The sequence below is a fragment of the Lepisma saccharinum genome, chromosome 1 (assembly GCF_977018435.1).
Source record: "Lepisma saccharinum chromosome 1, izLepSacc3.1, whole genome shotgun sequence".
Lineage (NCBI taxonomy): Eukaryota > Metazoa > Arthropoda > Insecta > Zygentoma > Lepismatidae > Lepisma > Lepisma saccharinum.
In genome coordinates, this window is record NC_139229.1 from 173,870,031 (window position 1) to 173,884,089 (window position 14,059).

Sequence of the window (14,059 nt, forward strand, 5' to 3'; positions counted from 1 at the left end):
CAAATGCAAGTGGACAACCGAATATTCACAAGAACGAATTGGTACATTCCATAATATTCAAAGAGTTTACGTTTTGTTGTTATACTATACTGTCGCTTTCATATTTCATTACCTATTTATTAGTATAGGCAAATAATGCCACCAGAGGTAAGGAAATAAAACATTGGGATTCAATTTTACAGAGAATTGTAGTATATCGATTCAGTTCTGGAAATGCTTCACGAATACAATCCTTCTGGAAAATAGGTTTTCAGTATATAACTAGAAGTGGGGATGGTACGAAACGAAAACGCGACGATTTTCGAAATTTAAGACGAAACCTAGACTTTAAATGAGACAGAGAACTTCGTCTGGTTCGAGACTATATAGTCGCAAATGGTTTTACTATGTGATTTCTTCAGATGTACTGAAAGGGGACGGGGTAACACTGTGATAGAAAGGTTATATGTGGTTTTTTAATATGCAGAAAACTTGTGTACTTTGTTAGCATGAAAACTTGTCTATTTTTTCGGAGCTCGGGAGGAAAACGGCCTTCCAATTGCGTAGTAGTAACGCTGTCGCCCGGGTTGGATCCCAAGTAGAGGCACGTTACACAGTAGTCGTATTTCACTTTAAACTACAGGTCAAGTCCTAATTAGCCTACCCGTACATAAAGCAGACTTAAAACGCACCAATTATGCATTTATTTCAATATAGCCCGAATGGGCACTGCTACTAAAAAAAAAACCTGGGTGTATCCAAGAGTATGAATTTCTCTCCATGTCTCGTCTCGTGGGCAACATTAACTGCCACGGGGTAAGAGTTTGGGAAGAACCCCACTTTTCGAGACGAGAACGATATTTACAACTGGAGACGAAACCGAGAACAAGACTGGCATTTGAGACGAGACAGAAATTGAGGACTCGAGACAAGGCCGAGAACGAGACTATAGCTCCCTCATTCATTGGAATAGATTTCCTAAAGTGATCGCCCCGTACCAGCTAATCGTGTCCTCCCGTTTCACCTTATCCCATTTCGCCTTATTGCGTTTTCACCTCCCCCAATAGAATTTCAAATGATTTATGTGACACGAACTTTCTAAGGCGAAACGGGACATCCCATTTCGCCTTACACACAAAAAATTTCCCACCTGGAAATATTATCGACTTGAAGGGTAATTCATAATGGGAGCGCAGAGCTTCTGATGTTGGCTACCTTGGCTCCCATTGTGCTGTCGGTTAGGTTAGGTTAGGTCAGGTTAGGTTAATAATACATTAATAATAATGACCATTCATGTCGATAATATTCCCTGGTGGGAAATTTTTTGTGTGTAAGGCGAAACGGGCCGTAATCCAGCTAATACTAGCTAATACGCATAATTATAAATTGTGATTGTAAACATAAATCGGTAACTACAAAATGCTCTTACTTCTCTGTTTCTTCTTCTTAGATCTTCATATGAATCACTCTGTCCCAGAATTTCAGGTAAATAAATTGTTGTTTTAAGTCCACTTTATGCACAGAGAGGCTAATCGGGACTGGACCTACAGTTTAAAGTGGGATCCGAATCACTGTGCCATGTGCCTCCACTGGGCATCGATTCCGAGACCCCTTGATTACAAGGCGACGACATTACCACTAAGCCATCGGGAAGGCTTAACTGGTAAATGAGATGGAAATGTTGACAATCTGCAACCTTGCCAAACACCTATATAAATCACGGACGTACATTGGCAAGTTCTTGGCAAGAATATCGGTGACATCAGTGCATCCTGGCGGCCTTGAATTTAACAGGAATAGAACTATGCGAATTTAAATTCCTGCATATTCTGGCCAAGGGGGCAGGAGGTAGAGAAAGGGCTGAGTCCTCTTGGACCAGACACCGGTTAAAGAGAACAGTAGTGTGTCCCAAAAGTTCATTAGGCGAGGGAGAATGCTTTCTTCAGATGTTTTCCAGAGCTATAAATGTTTCGACGTAAGTGATTTTTCTTCTTTTTATCCTTAGAGAATAGGAAGTAATAGGGCACCGACCTCTGGAAATCTCAACTACATATTTTAACACCGTACACAAATCTATTAACAATAGTCTAGCAAAACACTGAAAAAATAGAAACTGATCAGGTGCTGCATTTCGTCTTCCAATCAAGAGATTCTGGGTTCAAGGGGCGTAAGGCCATAAGGCGTTAAACTATAGGATAACTTCCGATATAGCCTATTTATCTGTGCAAAAGTGAACTTAAATTATAACAAAATTGATGCATGAGATTGTTTCACTTTCGTCTCCAACTGTTGCGCTGTGGTGGGAATGATCAGCCAATTTTGTAAATTTCATGTAAACAAACAAGGTGGCCTTAAGGAAGACGCAGCAGGGGAAATTTAAATTTTCGATCGCGATTACAAATTGTTCAGAGTTCAGTTGTTGAAATAGACGTTCCAGTTTGGGACCTATCTAAAATAAGCAAATTTGGAAGTCTGATACACGAGCATTCAAAAATTATTTGCGACAGGATAGCGCCGCCATATATAATGAGAGAAATTAATATTTGAGTTAATACTGTACAGTTACCGCCAATAAATATGGAACACCTGGATTCTGAAATGTGCACTTTCCTCTAAGGCGTTATGTGTGTTGCTCCTAACCCTAAGGATGTGTAAGAAATTGCCTATGAAAATTTGCTGTTAAAATCCACTTATCGCCGTCCACTTAGGCAACACACATAACGTCACACACAAGATTTCTCGAGAGGACAGATTACTCTTTTTCCCACCCAAACTTACACTCTCACTACACTCACTCTATTAACATTTTGATTAAATGGGGCATGAAACTGCCAGAGAAATTTATATCTAAGTCGATTATTTATCCTTGTTTTCGAGCCTCAAAATGGCGGTTCGTGAAAATGGAATTTTAGGACTATATTTTGTACATATTTTTAAGACTTGTTGTACCAATATTTTTTTCGTCAGGTAATAACATTGTTCTAGGTAGACTCACAACTTCTCAGTAATACACAGGAATAAAACTCATACCTGAATTTAAGTAAAATATAGCATTTTCATTTTTGACTTGAAAGTAAAAAAAGTTATCTTGAATTAACATAGCTTTCGCCGCTATTTCCCAAGCAAAGGATGCTGTAAAGTATTCTGAAAACGATACGGGAGAAAAGTTTTGCTACTTTTGACAAAATTAGCTTATTTGTGAACGTGTGCTCTGCTGTTAATGGGGTCAGCTGGCAACCCTGAATCAAAAGTGGTCACGTGTGCGCGCGCTGTGGAATGGGAAGTATGCGATTTCGCTATCAGCTGATGCTTAATACATATAGAAGTAGTGCAGTGTAAGAGTGATTTATTCAAACGCCCCCAATAACCCCAAATACCCCCCCAAACTTTCATTAACACCCTCCCTAATTTCTTTTACCAAAGGCTTACACTGTGTAAGGATTACCCAGAAGCAATATTACTTCGTAAATCTAAATTATAATTACATTAAAGCATTTGATTAATAATACCTTTATTCGTTGAACTAATTGTATTAATTTGGAACATCTTTATTGTATTTCACAATTAATAAAAATGAGAGAAAAGAACATGTTTAAATACCAAACTGAAATGCAGGAGTGGCGAAATTTACACATGCCATGTTTCTACGGCCCTGTGAGGGGAACTATAATAACAGTCTCACAGCTGATTCAAGGTCATGACATTCGGAAGTGTTCACTAGAAAGGTACTGAGAAGGGTCGCCCCAGGCACTCATTGGTAAAGATGATTTTTTTCCTTCAAAATAGCTTGGGTCATTTTTACCCATTCACGTGTCCTTGCGGGTTAATTGTGGTTGTGCGTCATAGAAATCTACAAAACATTCTTCATGAAAAATCTGATGAAGATAGGAATGATCAAATTAAGCATTTGTTTCAATTGTGTTAGATTCTATAAATATTGACAATATCGATGAAGATTGTGTTAAGAACATTGATGTTGATGTGTCGCGGTGATGCAGCAAAGTATTTTAAGGATATGAAAATTGTCGCCGAATAGAAGATAATTTTCTTGAAAATAATTTCGGTTGACTTTAAAAAAATCGGGTGTTTGTAGTTGCTTTTTCGTCTACTCTATGCACTCTCAAAAGCAGATTATCAGTTTTGAAGAAAGTAGCGACAGAAATAAAAAGCGAAAAACTGAAAAACTTCTCGGGGAAAATACGTCTAAGGAACTCGCATTCACTACCAAAGTACAATTAAAAGAGAAGGAAAGATATCGGAACTAGTGAATAAATATTATTTAGTAACTTAAAAGACATTAATTTATCTTGAAAGTGATTTGATAGGAAGTCTTGTTTTCCTGGCTTTAAACATTTATTGTGCATAAATTCATTATAACGATACATTTCACAATTATTATAATATTTTTTATTGTCCTTTATCATTATTTTTATTATCATTTAATCTATTTCTTGGAATGTATTTCTGTCTTCCAAGTGTATTGTGTGTAATGTTTAGTTTTTCTGTGGTCCGAAGTGTGTATTGAAATAGGACAAAATTATACTTTTTGTATAAAATTCAAAATAATCAATCTCATATGAATTCTGTGGACCCAAAGTGTCGATTATTCCTTAAAAATGGCAATCTTACACATTTGTATTGATTTAGGGATCAAAAGCGAGCTCCTAATTCTTGCCGATTTTTTTGGCATTCTGGATCACTCGTATACCTCTTGAGTTGATCGCGGCGATCAGAATCAAATGGATGATACATCAGTAGCGTACGCAGGATTTCATCAAGGGGGTGTTATTTCGAAAACTTTCTACAAATTCACATTACCATCGTTTTATTATACTTTAATTCATTAATAACTAGAGCCCGGAAGTTTGGCAAAATGCCTCTTTTTATCTACTGCATATATTGATAAAAAATTTTCCGGATATACGTTTCTTATGTTGTTTCGAATGTTTTGGAAGCCTTTTCATTTTGCCTATTTGGGACCCCACTGCCTATTTTTAATTATAATGCCTTTTTTTTCCTTTTTCAATGAAATTTGACATTTTTTTAAAAAGAAATGTGTATATAAATTATTTTTCTCCCAAAAACATTGTTGGCATTTATTTTTCTTCCGTTTATTATGTGAATAATTTTCGCCTTATTTAAGTAATATTGAACTCACGCATGTTTTAACATTGCTGAAGGAGAAAAGTGTGAGAAAAAAGTATTTCATGCTGAGTCAGGATATCGCCTTTCGGTTAACATTTCTTGTGCATGATTGACTGCTGAAGTGGACAGGTTGATTTCGAACACAAAGAAGATATTTCTGAAATCTCCCTCTCGAACCCGAAAATTTCAGGAAGTTGCGATTGAGCTTAGTTTACCTCAGCAACCAGTCTTGACGAGATAGGGAACCTGGATATCAGCAGCTATATATTATGCTAACAACCTTCAAAAAATCAGTGAGGTGATCGATGCTCTTCCAGAAAATGAAGCGGCTTCAATTCGTGGTGAAAAAACTCCTGTGCTATTCAAGTTTACTTTTGCACATTATGGTGCATTGCCAGAGACAATTACAATTATAGCATCCATGAAAATCTTCGAGGAATATATGCAGCAGATGATGGAAGTGCCAGGAGAAAAGGGGTGAGCTGTTGCGGAAAAGTGCTAACGGGTAGTGAGTGCAAATGAGGACTTGAAACAATTGAAAACAATTTGTGACATTCTAAAAGGTGAAAATGCTGTTACCAAAATGAGTCCAGCTACATTAGCTTGTTATATGTATGCTCCAATAACGTCTGTCGAAGTAGAAAGATCATTTTCTATTATGAAAAACATTCTCTCTGACAGACGACTATCAATGAATGTTTAGAACTTAAAATGCACCTTGTAGTTATGTGCAATCAAGACGGAGAAAATTGAAATGCTCTTCACAATTTAGATTTTAACATTTTGCCAGAAATTATAGATAAAAGTAAGCGACTTCTAAATGTGCCTTTTTTCGGTTTATTTTGCCTTTTTTTCATTTTTAGTGCCTATTTACCACATTATAAATGCCTTTTTGCCTGCCTATTTTAACGAAAATAAATGCCTGAACTTCCGGGCTATATTAATAACCATCATAATTAATTATTATTACTTATATTTAATTAATTAGTTTAATTACTACTAATAATACTTCTAATGCAGCTGCTGTTACTACTTATATCACTACTATTATTAAGTAGTAAAGATCTACATAAATATATTTATGAAAGCAATTGAACAAAATTACATTTTTTTGTTTCTTTGTTACGAAATAATTGTCTAGTCAACGGATATTTGTATATGATAGGTGAGACATTTTAAGTGTGAAGAAAATCCATAAAAACAAGCAAATATATTAAATTTATTGAAATAATCGAAATATGAAACTCATTCAAAGAGCCGCGCTGGTCTAGTCTGACAACTTAGTGGGATATCCGGGTTCGATTCCCGGAATTGGTTGGAATTTATCCAGCTTTGTCTCCACACCCAGCCTCATATCAATGAGTACCTGAGAGCAACCCTGGGGGATGAAGGCTGCCGGAGCATGGTGCTGATCACATCACCTGCAAAATGGTTCGAGATCGAGAATCTTTGGGGCCCACCACACCACTACGTGTGCCTTCATGGCACGGTGCTATATGCACGGGAGAATTTATATTACCTTTACCTATGGAACTCGTCAAGGATGATGATGAAGCGCGAGAATACATGTTGCTAAATTCAACTGAGTCTATGTTTTCGTTGAAAAGTAAGTTTATAGACATTCCAACACATTTATCACTTCTAGGTGATTCACAAAGCACTTCTTCAACATCATTTAATGATGTGGATGTAGAATCAGCATCACTTGATAGTTCACAAGGGGATGTGAAATCAGTACCGGGAAGAACGTTTGCAATATGGTCGGCACACTGGGACGAAGCAAGGAATTTTCACAATTCTCGCGAGAGTCACTGCGCGACTTTTTGCAAAAAAATTGGGCCGCTTAGATTGTGTTTGGAATGTTGTGTTTTTCTTCATGCTGCATGGGAATAATAATTCAAATTATTAGTAGTATTATTACTACCGACGCAGATCTTTGATTGTGATAAATTAGCCATTTTTAATTTTTTTCTACAGCATTTTCCATAATATTTCAAAAGCTCTAGGGGGGGAGTTAAACCCGGTAACCCCCCCTTGCGTACGCCACTGTGATACATCCATGCTTTACCCAGGGTTTGGAACCTTTGGCTCCTCATTGCGTTACGTCGATCACTCCGTCATGGACAAGTTTCTCTAAAACTTGTATTAATTTAGTAGATTTACTAGTTGAACTCTCAGAGTTATAATAAGTTGTTTGGAAGAGCATACCTACCATATAAGATAATTTCATCTCAATTAAGTTTATATGTTATAGGCTATTTACCATTATATTGTTAGCATTCTTTTCATTTCAGAGTAATAGTTCTACTTTCTTTTTGTTTGCTATTTATATCGTTTATGTTAATCTTGTTCCCCACAAATTTATTGAAGTCGGTCCAGCTGCACACAAACGTTTCCTTGTTAATAGTAATAGCACTAACTACTGTCTGGTATTCATAAACCAGAAGGTTTATTGCCGTAAACACATATAACACGACCCCCCCATGTAAACTGTCACCGTTCATTTCAAGTTACAAAAATAACAGCTTGTTACTTTTATGGTTAATAACAGAAATAAAGTTCCGTTAGTTATTATTCGAACAGAACAACGAAGTAAAAAATGCATTAAATCGAGGAAATTGAGTGTAATATACAGGAACCAGTTTGTTTCTTTCATCTTCTGCCATTTAAACCAAATAATTAATGCTTTCAGTTTTCTAAATAAAATATTAGAGTTTTACGTGAAAGGGCACACAACACAAATACTGTTATTCCTCCTAACTTCTAAAGCTCTTTTCTGGACGAGATGTGTACAAGTTAATTACAAAATAGAATAACTATGCATTTCAGTACATTAAATGTGTCAAATGTTCTTTTTCAATATTAAAAAAAAAACAAAAAAAAACAGTTGTGCTGCATATTCACGCATTTGGTGGATAGAGCAGGAAAATCTTCCCAAGGATCTAATAATAATAGGTAATAATAATAATAATAGGTAATAATAATAAATTGGAATAAAGATTGTTTTATTTGTTTATAATAGTTATTATTTTGCATTAATAATAAGCATAATAATAGTTATAATTATTGTTATTATTGCTACTATTCAAGTCATCAATTGTCTGACCCCCCCCCTTCCAAAAATTTCTGGAACGCCCATGGCTTACAACTATGGTTAATGGATTTACAGTCATGTGTTGGTGGTTAATTGCCACACACACTTTTCCGTTAGCTCCAAAGCATGTTGCTATTTCCGTTCCGTTGCAAAAACAAAGGGAACCTTTCTCAACGAAGTTCGTGCGCGACTCACTAATTAAAGCTCGTTCAGCTTCACATCTCGGACAAACATCCTTGCATCTCTCCTGCGCACGTTGCTTGTGTGGTCAAGACGTGAATGCGAAATTAACGAAGGAACGAGTTCGCTCGGACTCTGGTTAGAGCCGCGCCAGGTGCAGCCGTTTAGGTTTGGCGTTGAACCTTAGGACAGGACGGAGAGCAAAGACCCATGCGCTATTTTTCTGCGACGTCCGTCGTTCTCAATTTCATGCGACGCCAGTTGGAAAATCGGGTCAGTAGATACAGATCCCACCGAAGATTTCGATTATTAAGAGGCGGACGACAACTATAGATAAGCTTCGTGAACTTGAAGGAAGAAATAACGGCGCCTGTTGCGTCATAAGGCTCCAGCTCGATAATGTCGTTGGTTTATTTGTTTGGCCCTCCATCTGCAAAGAGCCTCCTCTAGGAAAAGTGCTTTGGAAAGTGCCCCTCCCTACCAAATAATAATAATAAATAAATTTAAATGCGGTAAAAATATAATTAACTATCCGACTTAACGTAACTTGGCCTAAAAGTCATAATTAAAATTTTATATAAGAGATCTCACGCTGTACTTAGTTTGGCCTCCACAAATATGTTTATGGAGCGTGAGTGGCTCTCTGGGAGATTTCACACCAAAAGCGACACGTGTCGCTTGAGAATTTCACCAATCAACACAGGCTTGTGTGGCCTGTCATGTAGTTACGCAGTGAAACGTTGCTGTTGATTGGGATTGGCTCGTTCCCAAACAACATGCGTCACGTATGAGTGAATGAATGAAGTTGACATTTTGGATGCGTCAGCACTTAGGCTAATTTGCACCCGTCACATTATTCGGGGTCCAACCCCAACTAAAATGTAACTAAATAACATAACTGTAATGTCGGACTAAAATATTCTTACTTGGGTTAAAGCCAAGGCTGTAAAGGAGTACTCAGCACACATAAGGACAAAACACACACAGCCCTACAAGAATTGTACTGGTCGTCGGTCCAGACGCCAGAGCCTCGTTAGTCTGCCAAATGCAGTCCAGGGTGTACTACGTGGAAGTGAGGTTGACAATTGCGTGTACTGCGTGGAAGGATCACCCCTTATATCCCGCGTCTCCCTAAGGGAGACCAAAAGCTACAAGCGACACGTGGGTTTCACACCGAATTGTCGAGTTTATAAGAAAACATTCACGGCACATGCTCGAGCGACAGAACAAGGCTCCACTATGCAAGCTATTGAGAAAACTGCTCAGTTCTAGCACCACAAAAGCGACAAACGGCGCGTGCATCTTGTCATACCACTTTGGTACAAAATGTTGCATTTATTTCTGCATTCATTTGCAAGTGACGATTGCGGCATGTCACCTTCATTTCAGTCTAAAAGCCCCCTAATAGAAGCAGTGGCGTGCCCAGGGGGGTTGGGGTTGGTGGGGTTTAAACCCCCCCATTAGTTTCGTCATTTAAAAAAATTCAAAGCAAAAGTGAAATAAATTTTATTTCATAAATGTGTTTGAGTACCAAATCGCCAATATTGTAAAATATTTACATTTGGCAATGAGACATGTATTTGCTTCTTCAATTACTTTTGATAATATTGGAGTTGAGTTACAGCAATGCACAGGCATTCATTCATTCCGTAGTCCCTGAAAAGGAAGGAGAATTTCCTTCTCAGTATGGTCAAGAAAAGAACCGTAACCCTTGGAATGCGAACTGAAGGAATCCCTCCTCCCCTTTCTTTCACCCACGATGACCCTCTTAGGAGAATGACCCTCCCTTTCCTGTTATAAGCTCGACCACAAGGAAAAAAACCTTCCGTCCAAAGCGTTCGCGCAACTTCCCTGCCGTTATCGGTGTTCGGGGCAGGGTTGCCAGGTCAGATTTGAAAAATTCGGGAGATTGTACCTTGGAAACCAGAAGTTCTGCTACAAAATCAGATGATCTAATAGTAGCGGATGAATGACGTTCTTGGGGAGGAGGGGCGGCATCGTTGTGCGCACTGGGGGGGGGGCATTGTTTACGGTGTAAACGTCACGGATACTTTTGTAACAATGGTGCTAAACTCAGCACCCTGTGTTTGGCAAAAATATACCGAAGATCTCCATTTCAGGAGTGGACGTTTCAAACAAAAGAAAGTAAACCGCCCGAAGGAACCGACCAACATCTTTCATTTCTTCCGCATTTTCCGGTTAGATGGTGCGTGGAAAACACCCTCAAATTTGCCCTTTCTCAGCATCGACCCAAGGGGTTGGGATGCCTCTATTATCGCGAGGAATTTTTATGACAGGAAATGGTAGAAAGTTGTGTTCACAGGTGAAGCTAACGTGCCGCCTTTCGTTGTCAGCGATTTTCCACAATCTTTCAAGTCGAATGCTAACAATAACAAATCAATTTGCCTTCTGCTGGTGTTCGGTGTACAGCTATCGATAGGGGTAGGCACGCGTCCTGCACCATAATGAAAAATGCATTACGTATGTGAAATATATTTGGTGAATTAGACAGCATGTCTTCCTCAATAATTCAAGATAGCAACGCTTATGCTAGGGTGCCACCCATCCTCCCCATCTGGTAGAAATACACACACACACCCACAAACACATACATGTAATAACATAATTTGCCCACGCTACGAAGTCAGTGTTTCTACCTAGTAAGGCAAGGACGTTTTTCACTGTGTCTGTGTCATTTTATCCATTTCATCAGTTTTTCATTCATCCATATTGTCGTACTTACCGGTAGAGGCACAAAAGCGACGTAAAATAACTAAAATAGAAATAGAGTTTAGGGTGGGATAAAATACAGCCATCTAAAATAGTAATGTAGTAAAAGCAATAAAATTATTTTCTAGCTCAATTTAGTAGCGTTTGACATAATTTCACAGTTCAAACAGCACTTTTCACGGCTGAGTGGAGTTCCATTCCACATCTCCCCTCCATGTTCAAGTAAAGATGAGCAGGAAACGTGTTTTTGAGCTGGTTGTTGGAGGTTCCATAGCAATAGTTTATTAAGGAATTTTCCCGAGAAATCAATAGGCCTGGCAACGCTGACGTGAGCCGGCTGAATGTTCCTTCCCCCCTGCCCTTTCCCGCACCCGCCGGCGCGATGTGCTTCTGCGCAGGTTTTTTTGCTTGTGGTTCCACTATACGACAGTGCTGCTAACTTCCCTTTTCTTTCTATTCCCTTCTTATACCATTTATGCCAGCAGAGCAAAGTTCTGTGAGATTTGAATCACTACAATTAGTAGGCAAAGTATGTCAAAATTTTATCTCGCACCTGGATGCATATTTATTTCAAAATATCAATAATAATAATAATAATAATAATATAATAATTGTTGCAGGCAGTAGCGAAGCATGGTTTTACGAAGGAGGCAAGCGATGTTTTGTACAATAGCATGCCGGGAGGAAGGGAGAGGGGTGATGGATGCGTTATATAGCCCAACTGACCCAGTCAGTTTCATAAACAAAATAAAAACAATTAATATTCCAAAATATTATACGATTTACTCTTTTACTCTTTATAAATTAGATATTTTTTTCTCAACCAATTTCCAGCCTTCAGTTTATTGAATTTTCTTGTAACATTTGTGAAAGATCTCACTTGAATTTCTGCGTAAATAATTTAGCAGTTGTCAACACTACTGACACTGACACTACTGGTTGCTGTCAACACTGGTGACGTAATTTGAGCTGGACCAAGCTGGATGCATGGTTCAGACCATGGTTCAGACATTCGACTTCCAGGCACAAACACTCGCCCGGTATCTTTGTCCCAAGTCCTGGTGTTCACTGGGGTTGTAGTGAGTTGCAGTCTGCAAGGTAGTAGGAAAAAAAAAGTATTGGAAGTTGAAGCTTCACCTTCTACAAATAGAACCTCAGAAAAGGTTCAGAGGAATTCCATCCGAATTGCGAGCGTGAAACGTGCGAATTTTCAGACTCTGATATTCAACAAGAAGGCATAACAGAAGATATTGCAAATCTTGTTGGAAAATTATGTGAAGGAACTGTCGAGGTAAGTGACGTTCATTATTTGATAGCAGATATATACATAGGCGGATTTAGAATTGTTTTTCTGGGAGGGCACAGCCAGGCCCGTAGCCAGGAATTCTTTGTAGGGGGGCAAAGTCAATCCTAGAGGGGGCAAATTTTTAATATATTGTGTCGCATTGGCAGATATAACGGGGTACACGGAGGCACTTGCCCCCTCCACGAAAAGAGGTAAGTAACAGAAAGGGATGATATCTTGAAAGTGCAACGAACAAACGAACTTCGAGAAACATCAAATAGCAATATTTCGATAATGACCTTTCTAGATTGCCAAAGAATATGAAGTTTAACATAAATACCTAGGTAGGCTAATTGGGACTGTATCTACTTGATATTTACAGGTCGATAATGTTAATAGATTATTAATATGCACCAACAACTTTGGGCCTCTCTGCAGAACTGATTAAGGGAGCCCTTTATAAATCATGCTTCATTATGATTCCCTCTAGTTTCTAGTATGCAAGATTTTTACACACAAAGGAATCTAACGAGAATCCAACAACACCATTGTGTTGTATTATACAAGGAAAATAGAATTAATTAAATAATGTTGGTTACATATTATCTACACTTTGATGAATTGTGTAAACATTTGTAGCTATTTTTTTTTGTACTTGCTAAAACATTAAAACATGGGTCCCTTAGTCCACCACGGACTTTATTTCTTTCAAAGGGGAGACTCTTGCATCACTACAGACAATGTTTGCCTACTGGTTACGTTAACCATTTTGCAAAATATTGTGTGAATTGTAGTATAGTTGAAATACATGTTTTAACACCTGACAAACAAATAGGAATCCCTTCATTGATCAATGACTTCTTGGATTACAGTGTCATCAGTAATATTTCATATTGAGTTTCATAGAAAGAAATTATTTTAATAGGGTGCAATAATTTTACGGGGCACCATGGCATTCTGTTTAACATTTTTTTTCTTCATAAAGATCGTTTGGCTTCCAGAGCCGACTTCTGCCGCCCCATAGATACTTATGGCTCTGATCTTGGACTATAGAACAGAATAGAACAGCAGACATTGCGAGCGAAGCGAGCAAGAAAATTTTACGAAATGTTTTTTTATTTGTATAAAATTTGAAATCGAGGGGGGCAATTGCCCCTCTGTGCCCCTTGCAAGTGCCCTTGTCCGTCTGGTAGAAAAATGCAAGGAACACGTAAAAATTTATTCCATCATGAGTATCCAATTGTTCTGCTATTCTTAGATTCTCCTAGTCTTGTTTTTTACTTAAATGTTTGCTTCCCCTAGAATGGACTTCTGTCAAGGTCAGGGGGAGAGGACAATGCCCCCTGCCCCCCTGTAGTTGCGGCACTGTTTATGAGTGTCTCTTCATCAATTTCACGTCATCCTTCATTGTTGCGATTAGCTAGAAGTGGCAGAAAAGCAACGCAAAGTAACAAAAATCAAATATCCACTCCCTCTCTCTACCACACTATTACCAAAAGATAGACTTGGGAAACAAAAATTTAACCAATTCAAAGTTCATAGCAACACATCCAAGAGAAATATCCAAACACATTAGATACCTTTAATACAATACTACTCAAAATGTCACAACTGTTCTAGATACTGCAAATTGTGAAATAATTTCC

At 38.1% G+C, this 14,059-nt stretch overlaps 1 protein-coding gene across 3 annotated transcripts in view; it reads left to right on the forward strand.

The window, feature by feature from the left end:
* Nucleotides 1-14,059, forward strand: part of LOC146004216 (putative transporter slc-17.2) — a 62,329-nt gene that overhangs the window by 13,896 nt on the left and 34,374 nt on the right. The window contains exon 1 of one of the 3 annotated variants that reach the window (XM_083142889.1): nt 1,820-1,954. The exons of 1 other annotated variant lie outside the window; for it this stretch is intronic. The gene's annotated coding sequence lies outside the window, so the exon portion shown is untranslated. Of the gene's footprint in view, nt 1-1,819; nt 1,955-12,396; nt 12,420-14,059 lie in introns of those variants that run through there. One more of the 3 variants, XM_083142904.1, reaches the window with a different exon arrangement.